This window comes from Triticum aestivum, chromosome 2B (genome assembly GCF_018294505.1).
Source record: "Triticum aestivum cultivar Chinese Spring chromosome 2B, IWGSC CS RefSeq v2.1, whole genome shotgun sequence".
Lineage (NCBI taxonomy): Eukaryota > Viridiplantae > Streptophyta > Magnoliopsida > Poales > Poaceae > Triticum > Triticum aestivum.
This window is the reverse complement of record NC_057798.1, coordinates 737,060,067-737,070,029: the sequence shown is the minus strand read 5'-3', so window position 1 is coordinate 737,070,029 and position 9,963 is coordinate 737,060,067.

Sequence of the window (9,963 nt, the reverse complement as noted above, 5' to 3'; positions counted from 1 at the left end):
TGCTCCTGCAGTGCCCCAGGGGCTGTAACCTCAAACGGGGCATTGACCATCTCAGTAGTGGCCGTGAGCGTATCTGGGGTCGGCTCGGTGGCTGCCTCCATCTTCTTGGAGCTCTCTGTCTCGTGGGGATTAGCCTCCCATGTCTGCTCCAATATCGGCAGATCTTTGCCTGGTTCTCCTTGGTCCATCATGAAACTGACGAATACTAGGAGATCACTGAAAGGAAAACACAATCGCAATGATAATGAAACAAAAAAGAGAGTGAGGATCGGTTACTGATTTGCAAAAGTTTTTTTCTCTAAACGGAAATATACCAACATCATGGATCCGCTTACCTTCCCTTCGTTGGGAGAGAAGAATAGTGGCAGATGCGAGTGTTGCCTTTCTTGAAGACAGTGAGGGAGGAGGGGATTCAGCGAAGAGTGAAATGATGGTTGCTTCGTCCATCAAACTTAGACTGCGGGGAGGTGGGGTTTTGTGATACGACGGCTCGTTACTGGCGTGCTACAACCGGGGTGACTCTCCGCCTGCATACTGCCATCTAATTTGGTGGATGGCATTTGGGCCCGCGTGCTACATGGCCCGCATGTCGGTGAACAAAAGTATAACGGCATTCAGTAGAGGGAGACGTTTCAATGACCTAGGAGGAGCCAGAAGCGGTAGAGTGTCTCCACTGTACTAGTAGTAATTGTTTTTCTGGGTAGCTGTAGAGTGTCTCCATTGTACTAGTAGTAATTGTTTCTCCGGGCCCAAGAAAAAACAGCCCATCCACACTAGTAAATAGTAAAATCAATTCAAAAGCCCATATATTTACTGAATGAGAGGCGCTACCCACACCCAGCACACCCCCCCCCAAAAAAAACCTGGGTGCTCTTCTTCCTCCTTGCTCCCACCCACCTCACGTCAGATCGCTCCACTCGTACCCCCAAATTCCTCACCTCACTCCTACAGAAAACCCCAGCTCCCCTTCGTCCTCACTCCTACAGAAAACCCCCAGCTCCCCTTCTTCTTCGCTAGCACTACAACTAGGCTCGTCATTCGTTACTCTGCTCAAATCCACGAGCGCGACGTGATGCCCTTGAGGAAAATGGAGTCGGCTGACCCCAGCGCCAAGAAGATGAGGCTCCCGCCAGCAGCGACGCCTGTTGTAGATCCCGCACCCGGCAGCGCAGGGAGAAGCGGCGACCCCGCCCCCACCAGATCCCAGGAACCCGTAGAATCTCGGGTGGACCGCATCAGCGATCTCCCAGACGCCGTCCTTGGGGAGATCTTCTCGCTTCTCCCCACCAAGGATTGCTGCCGCACCCAAGTCCTCTCAATTTGGTGGCGCCCTCTATGGAGCGTCGTGCCCCTTAATCTCGACTGTCGTCAGCTATCTCTCTTCAATGATTTTGAAATCCCCAGAGCCATCATCTCCTCCCACCAGGGCTTCGTTCAAAGCCTCTGCATCCCGTCATGCTACCTGAGCAAGCATACCATGCCCTGCACGATGGACGTCTGGCTGAAATCCCCTGAATTCACAGAACTACAGCTGCTTGAGTTCTACTTTTCCCCTGGAAATCACATACTGTTGGGGAACGTAGCAGAAATTCAAAATTTTCTACGCATCACCAAGATCAATCTATAGAGATTCTAGCAACAAGAGAGAGAGGGAGTGCATCTTCATACCCTTGAAGATCACGCAAACAGAAGCGTTACAAGAACGCGGTTGATGGAGTCATACTCGCGGTGATTCAAATCGCAGAAGATCCGAAATAGCGCCGAACGGACGGCGCCTCCGCGTTCAACACACGTACAACCCGGGGACGTCTCCTCCTTCTTGATCCAGCAAGGGGAGAGGAGAAGTTTAGGGAGAATTCCGATAGCATGACGGCGTGGTGTTGGTGGAGCTCGTGGTTCTCCAGCAGGGCTTCACCAAGCTCTACGGAGGAGGAGGAGGAGGTGTTGGAGGAGGGAGGGGCTGCGCCAGGGGAAGGGTTTGGCTGCCCTCCCTCCCCCTCACTATATATAAGGGAAAGGGGAGAGGGGGCCGGCCCCTCTAGATGGATCTAGAGGAGGGGGCGGCGGCTAGGGGAAACCCTAGATGGGTTTGGGCGCCCCCACCCCCTAGGAAACTTGACCCCCAAGCCGGGAGCGGAGGCTGCCCTAGGGGTGGCGACCCTACCTCTCCAGGTTACATGAGATGGGGTGGGAGGGGCGCTCAGCCCCTTAGTGGGCTGATGTGCCCCCTCCCCTTGTCCCATAAGCCCCCCCCCAACACTTGCCGGGGCCTCCGAAACCCCTTTCGGACACGCTGTTCATCACCTGGTACCCCTGGAACAATTCCAGACTCCAATATCCTTCATCCAATATACCGATCTTCACCTCCGGACCATTCTGGAGCTCCTCGTCACGTCCGGGATCTCATACAGGACTCCGAACAACCTTCGGTAACCACATACTATTTCCCATAACAACTCTAGCGTCACCAAACCTTAAGTGTGTAGACCCTACGGGTTCAGGAACCATGCAGACATGACCGAGACATCTCTCCGGCCAATAACCAACAACGGGATCTGGATACCCATGTTGGCTCCCACATGTTCCACGATGATCTCATCGGATGAACCACAATGTCGAGGATTCAAGCAATCCCGTATACAATTCCCTTTGTCAATCGGTATGTTATTTGCTCAAGATTCGATCGTCGGTATCCCAATACCTTGTTCAATCTCGTTATTGGCAAGTCACTTTACTCATTCCGTAATGCATGATCCCGTGACTAACTACTTAGTCACATTGAGCTCATTATGATGATGCATTACCGAGTGGGCCCAGAGATACCTCTCTGTCATACGGAGTGACAAATCCCAGTCTCGATTTGTGCCAACCCAACAGACACTCACAGAGATACCTGTAGTGCACCTTTATAGCCACCCAGTTACGTTTTGACATTTGGTACACCCAAAGCATTCCTACGGTATCCGGGAGTTGCACAATCTCATGGTCTAAGGAAATGATACTTGACATTAGAAAAGCTCTTAGCAGACGAACTACACGATCTTGTGCTATGCTTAGGATTGGGTCTTGTCCATCACATCATTCTCCTAATGATGTGATCCCATTATCAGTGACATCCAATGTCCATGGTCAGGAAACCATAACCATCTATTGATCAACGAGCTAGTCAACTAGAGGCTTACTAGGGACATGTTGTGGTCTATGTATTCACACATGTATTACGATTCCCGGTTAATACAATTGTAGCATGAATAGTAGACAATTATCATGAACTAGGAAATATAATAATAACCATTTTATTATTGCCTCTAGGGCATATTTCCAACAGTCTCACACTTGCACTAGAGTCAATAATCTAGTTCACATCATTATGTGATTTTAATGAATTCAACACCCATGGGGTTTGATCATATCGCGCTTGTGAGAGAGGTTATTAGTCGACTGGTCTGAACCTTTCAGATCCGTGTGTGCTTTACAAATCTCTATGTCATCTTGTAGATGCAGCTACCACGCTCTATTTGGAGCTATTCCAAATAACTGTTCTACGATATGAATCCGGTTTACTACTCAGAATCATCCGGATTAGTGTCAAAGTTTCCATCGACGTAACCCTTTACGACGAACTCTTTTACCACCTCCATAATCGAGAAAATTCCTTAGTCCACTAGTTACTAAGGATAACTTTGACCGCTGTCCTGTGATCCATTCCTGGATCACTCTTGTACCCCTTGACTGACTCATTGCAAGGCACACTTCAGGTGCGGTACACAACATAGCATACTGTAGAGCCTACGTCTAAAGCATAGGGGACAACCTTCGTCCTTTCTCTCTCTTCTGCCGTGGTCAGGTCTTGAGTCTTACTCAATACTCACACGTTATGACACAGCCAAGAACTCCTTCTTTGCCGATCTATTTTGAACTCCTTCAAAATCTTGTCATGGTGTGTATTCATTTGAAAGTACTATCAAGCGATTTTGATCTATCCTTATAGATCTTGATGCTCAATGTTCAAGTAGCTTAATCCAGTTTTTCCATTGAAAAACACTTTTCAAATAACCCTATATGCTTTCCAGAAATTCTACATCATTTCTGATCAACAATATGTTAACAACATATACTCATCAGAAATTCTATAGTGCTCCCACTCACTTCTTTGGAAATACAAGTTTCTCATAAACTTTGTATAAACCCAAAATCTTTGATTATCTCATCAAAGCGTATATTCCAACTCCGAGATGCTTACTCCAGTCCTTAGAAGGATTGCTGGAGCTTTGCATACTTGTTAGCATCTTTTAGGATTGACAAAACCTTCTGGTTTTATCACATACAACCTTTCCTCAATAAAATCATCGAGGAAACAATATTTTGACATCCTATCTGCAAGATTTCATAAATAATGCAGTAGCTGCTAATATAATTCCAACGGACTCTTAGCATCGCTACGAGTGAGAAAGTCTCATCGTAGTCAACTCCTTGAACTTGTCGGAAAACATCTTAATGACAAGTCGAGCTTTCTTAATGGTGATACTTATCATCATTGTCCGTCTTCCTTTTAAAATCCATCTATACCCAATAGCCTTACGACCATCAAGTAGTTCTTCCAAAGTCTATACTTTGTTTTCATACATGGATCCTCTCGGATTTTATGGCCTCGAGCCATTCGTCGGAATCCGGGCCCACCATCGCTTCTCCATAGCTTGTAGGTTCATTGGTATCTAGCAACATGACCTTCAAGACAGAATTACGTACGATTCTGAAGTAGTACGCATCCTTGTCGACCTACGAGGTTTGTTAGTGACTTAATCCGAAGCTTCATGATCACTATCATTAGCTTCCACTTCAATTGGTGTAGGTGCCACAGGAACAACTTCTTGTGCCCTGCTACACACTAGTTGAAGTGATTGTTCAATAACCTTATCAAGTCTCCACCATCCTCCCACTCAATTCTTTTGAGAGAAACTTTTCCTCGAGAAAGGACCCATTTCTAGAAACAATCACTTTTGCTTCCGGATCTGAAATAGGAGGTATACCCAACTGTTTTTGGGTGTCCTATGAAGATGCATTAATCCGCTTTGGGTTCGAGCTTATCAGCCTGAAACTTTTTCACATAAGCGTCGCAGCCCCAAACTTTCAAGAAACGACAACTTAGGTTTCTCTAAACCATAGTTCATATAGTGTTGTCTCAATCGAATTGTGTGGTGCCCTATTAAAGTGAATGCGGTTTTCTCTAATGCCTAACCCATAAACGATAGTGTTAATTCGATAAGAGACATCATGGTATGCACCATATCCAATAGGGTGCAGTTATGATGTTCGGACACACCATCACACTATGGTGTTCCAGGCGGTATTAGTTGTGAAACAATTTCCACAATGTCTTAATTATGTGCCAAACTCGTAACTCAGATATTCATCTCTATGATCATATCATAGACATTTTATCCTCTTGTCATGACGATCTTCAACTTCACTCTGAAATTACTTGAACCTTTCAATAATTCAGACTTGTGTTTCATCAAGTAAATATACTTAGCATCTACTCAAATCAGCTGTGAAGTAAGAACATAATGATATCCACTGTGTGCCTCAGCACTCATTGGACTGCACACATCAAAATGTATTACTTCCAACAAGTTGCTTTCTTGTTCCATCTTACTGAAAACGAGGCCTTTCAGTCATCTTGCCCATGTGGTATGATTTGCATTTCTCAAGTGATTCAAAATCAAGTTAGTCCAAATGATCCATCTGCATGGAGTTTCTTCATGCATATATATACAAATAGGCATGGTTCACATGTCTCAATCTTTTTCAAAAATTAGTGAGTCCAAAGATCCATCAAACATGGAGCTACTTCATGCATTTTATACCAATATGACTCAAGTGGCAGTGCCACAAGTACGTGGTACTATCATTACTATCTTATATCTTTTGGCATGAACATGTGTATCACTACGATGGAGATTCAATAAACCATTCATTTTAGGTGCAAGACCATTGAAGGTATTATTCAAATAAATAGAGTAACCATTATTCTCCTTAAATGAATAACCATATTGCGATAAACATAATCTAATCATGTCTATGCTCAATGCAAACACCAAATAACAATTATTTAGGTTTAACACCAATCTCGATGGTAGAGGGAGCATGCGATGCTTGATCACATCAACCTTGGAAACACTTTCAACACATATCGTCATCTCACCTTTAGCTAGTCTCCGTTTGTTCCGTAGCCTTTTATTTCGAGTTACCAACACTTAGCAACCGAACCGGTATCTATTACCCTGGTGCTACTAGGAGTACTAGTAAAGTACACATTAATATAATGTATATCCAATATACTTCTGTCGACCTTGCCAGCCTTCTCATCTACCAAGTATCTAGGGCAGTTTTGCTTCAGTGACCGTTCCCCTCATTACAGAAGCACTTAGTCTCGGGTTTGGGTTCAACCTTGGTTTCTTCACTAGAGCAGCAACTGATTTGCCATTTCATGAAGTATCCCTTCTTGCCCTTGCCCTTCTTGAAACTAGTGGTTTTACTAACCATCAACAATTGATGCTCCTACTTGATTTCTACTTTCGCGGTGTCAAACATCGCGAATTGCTCAAGGATCATCATGTCTATCCCTGATATGTTATAGTTCATCACGAAGCTCTAATAGCTTGGTGGCAGTGACTATGGAGAACTATCACTGTCTCATCTGGAAGATTAACTCCCACTCGATTCAAGTGATTGTAGTACTCAGACAATCTGAGCACATGCTCAACGATTGAGATTTTCTCCCTTAGTTTGCAGGCTTAAGAAACTTGTCAGAGGTCTCATACCTCTTGACATGGGCACTAGTCTGAAATCCCAATTTCAGTCTTTGGAATATCTCATATGTTATGTGACGTTTCAAAAATGTCTTTGGTGCCTCAGTTCTAAACAGTTTAACATTACGCACTGAACTATCACGTAGTCATCAAAACATGTATGTCAGATGTTCGCAACATCCACAGACAACGCTCGAGGTTCGGCACACAGAGCGGTGCATTAAGGACATGAGCCTTCTATGCAGCAATGAGGACAATCCTCAGTTTATGGGCCCAGTCCGCATAATTGCTACTATCAACTTTCAACTAAAATTTTCTCTAGGAACATATCTAAAAAGTAGAACTAAAGCGTAAGCTACGACATAATTTGCAAAGACCTTTTGACTATGTTCATGATAATTAAGTTCATCTGGTTATTTAATGAACTCCCACTTAGATATACATCCCTCTAGTCATCTAAGTGATACATGATCCGAGTCAACTAGGCCGTGTCCGATCATCACGTGAGACGGACTAGTCATCATCGGTGAACATCTTCATGTTGATCGTATCTACTATACGACTCATGTTCGACCTTTCGGTCTCTTGTGTTTCGAGGCCATGTCTGTACATGCTAGGTTCATCAAGTCAACCTAAGTGTTTTGTGTGTGTAAATCTGGCTTACACCCGTTGTATGTGAACGTTAGAATCTATCACACCCGATCATCACGTGGTGCTTCGAAACAACGAACTTTCGCAATGGTGCATAGTTAGGGGGAACACTTTCTTGAAATTTTAATGAGGGATCATCTTATTTATGCTACCGTCGTTCTAAGCATATAAGATGTAAACATGACAAACATCACATGCAAATCATAAAGTGACATGATATGGCCAATATCATCTTGCGCCTTTGATCTCCATCTTTGAGGCGCGGCATGATCACCTTCGTCACCGGCATGACACCATGATCTCCATCATCGTGTCTTCATGAAGTTGTCTCGCCAACTATTACTTCTACTACTATGGCTAACTCTTAGCAATAAAGTAAAGTAATTACATGGCGTTTTCAATGACATGCAGCTCATACAATAAATTAAGACAACTCCTATGGCTCCTGCCGGTTGTCATACTCATCGACATGCAAGTCATGATTCCTATTACAAGAACATGATCAATCTCATACATCACATATATCATTCATCACATCCTTTTGGCCACATCACATCACATAGCATACCCTGCAAAAACAAGTTAGACGGCCTCTAATTGTTGTTGCATGTTTTACATGGTTGCTATGGGTTTCTAGCAAGAACATTTCTTACCTACGCAAAAGCCACAACGGTGATATTCCAATTGCTATTTAGCCTTCATAAGGACCCTCTTCATCGAATCCGATCCGAGTAAAGTGAAAGAGATAGACACCCGCTAGCCACCTTATGCAACAAGTGCATGTCAGTCGGTGGAACCTGTCTCACGTAAGCGTACGTCTAAGGTCGACCCGGGCCGCTTCATCCCACAATGCCGCCGAATCAAGATAAGACTAGTAACGGTAAGAAAATTGAACAAATCATCTCCCACAACTAATTTGTGTGCTACTCATGCATAGAATCTATGCAATAGACCTAGCTCATGATACCACTGTTGGGGAACGTAGCAGAAATTCAAAATTTTGTACGCATCACCAAGATCAATCTATGGAGATTCTAGCAACAAGAGAGAGAGGGAGTGCATCTTCATACCCTTGAAGATCGTGCCAACGGAAGCGTTACAAGAACGCGTCTGATGGAGTCGTACTCGCGGCGATTCAAATCGCAGAAGATCCGATCTAGCGCCGAACGGACGGCGCCTCCATGTTCAACACACGTACAGCCCGGGGACGTCTCCTCCTTCTTGATCCAGCAAGGGGAGAGGAGAAGTTGAGGGAGAACTCCAACAGCATGACGGCATGGTGTTGGTGGAGCTCGTGGTTCTCCAGCAGGGCTTCGCCAAGTTCTACGGAGGAGGAGGAGGTGTTGGAGGAGGGAGGGTCTGCGCCAGGGGAAGGGTTTGGCTGCCCTCCCTCCCCCTCACTATATATAGGGGGACGGGGAGAGGGGGCCGGCCCCTCTAGATGGATCTAGAGGAGGGGGCGGCGGCCAGGGGAAACCCTACATGGGTTTGGGCGCCCCCACCCCCTAGGAAACTTGCCTCCCAAGCCGGGAGGGGAGGCTGCCCTAGGGGTGGCGACCCTACCTCTCCAGGTTACGTGAGATGGGGTGGGAGGGGCGCTCAGCCCCTTAGCGGGCTGATGTGCCCCCTCCCCTTGGTGCATAAGGCCCCCCCCAACACTTGCCGGGGCCTCGGAAACCCCTTTCGGACACGTTGGTCATCACCTGGTACCCCCGGAACAATTCCGGACTCCAATATCCTTCGTCCAATATACCGATCTTCACCTCCTAACCATTCCAGAGCTCCTCGTCACGTTCGGGATCTCATCCAGGACTCCAAATAACCTTCGGTAACCACATACTATTTCCCATAACAACTCTAGCGTCACTGAACCTTAAGTGTGTAGACCCTACGGGTTCGGGAACCATGCAGAAATGACCAAGACATCTCTCCGGCCAATAACCAACAACGGGATCTAGATACCCATGTTGGCTCCCACATGTTCCACGATAATCTCATCGGATGAGCCACAATGTCGAGGATTCAAGCAATCCCGTATACAATTCCCTTTGTCAATCGGTACGTTACTTGCCCGAGATTCGATCGTCGGTATCCCAATACCTTATTCAATCTAGTTACCGGCAAGTCACTTTACTCGTTCCGTAATGCATGATCCCGTGACTAACTACTTAGTCACATTGAGCTCATTATGATGATGCATTACTGAGTGGGCCCAGAGATACCTCTCTGTCATACGGAGTGGCAAATCCCAGTCTCGATTCGTGCCAACCCAACAGACACTTTCGGAGATACCTGTAGTGCACCTTTATAGCCACCCAGTTACATTGTGACGTTTGGTACACCCAAAGCATTCCTACGGTATCCGGGAGTTGCACAATCTCATGGTCTAAGGAAATGATACTTGACATTAGAAAAGCTCTTAGCAGACGAACTACACGATCTTGTGCTATGCTTAGGATTGGGTATTGTCCATCACATCATTCCCCTAATGATGTGATCC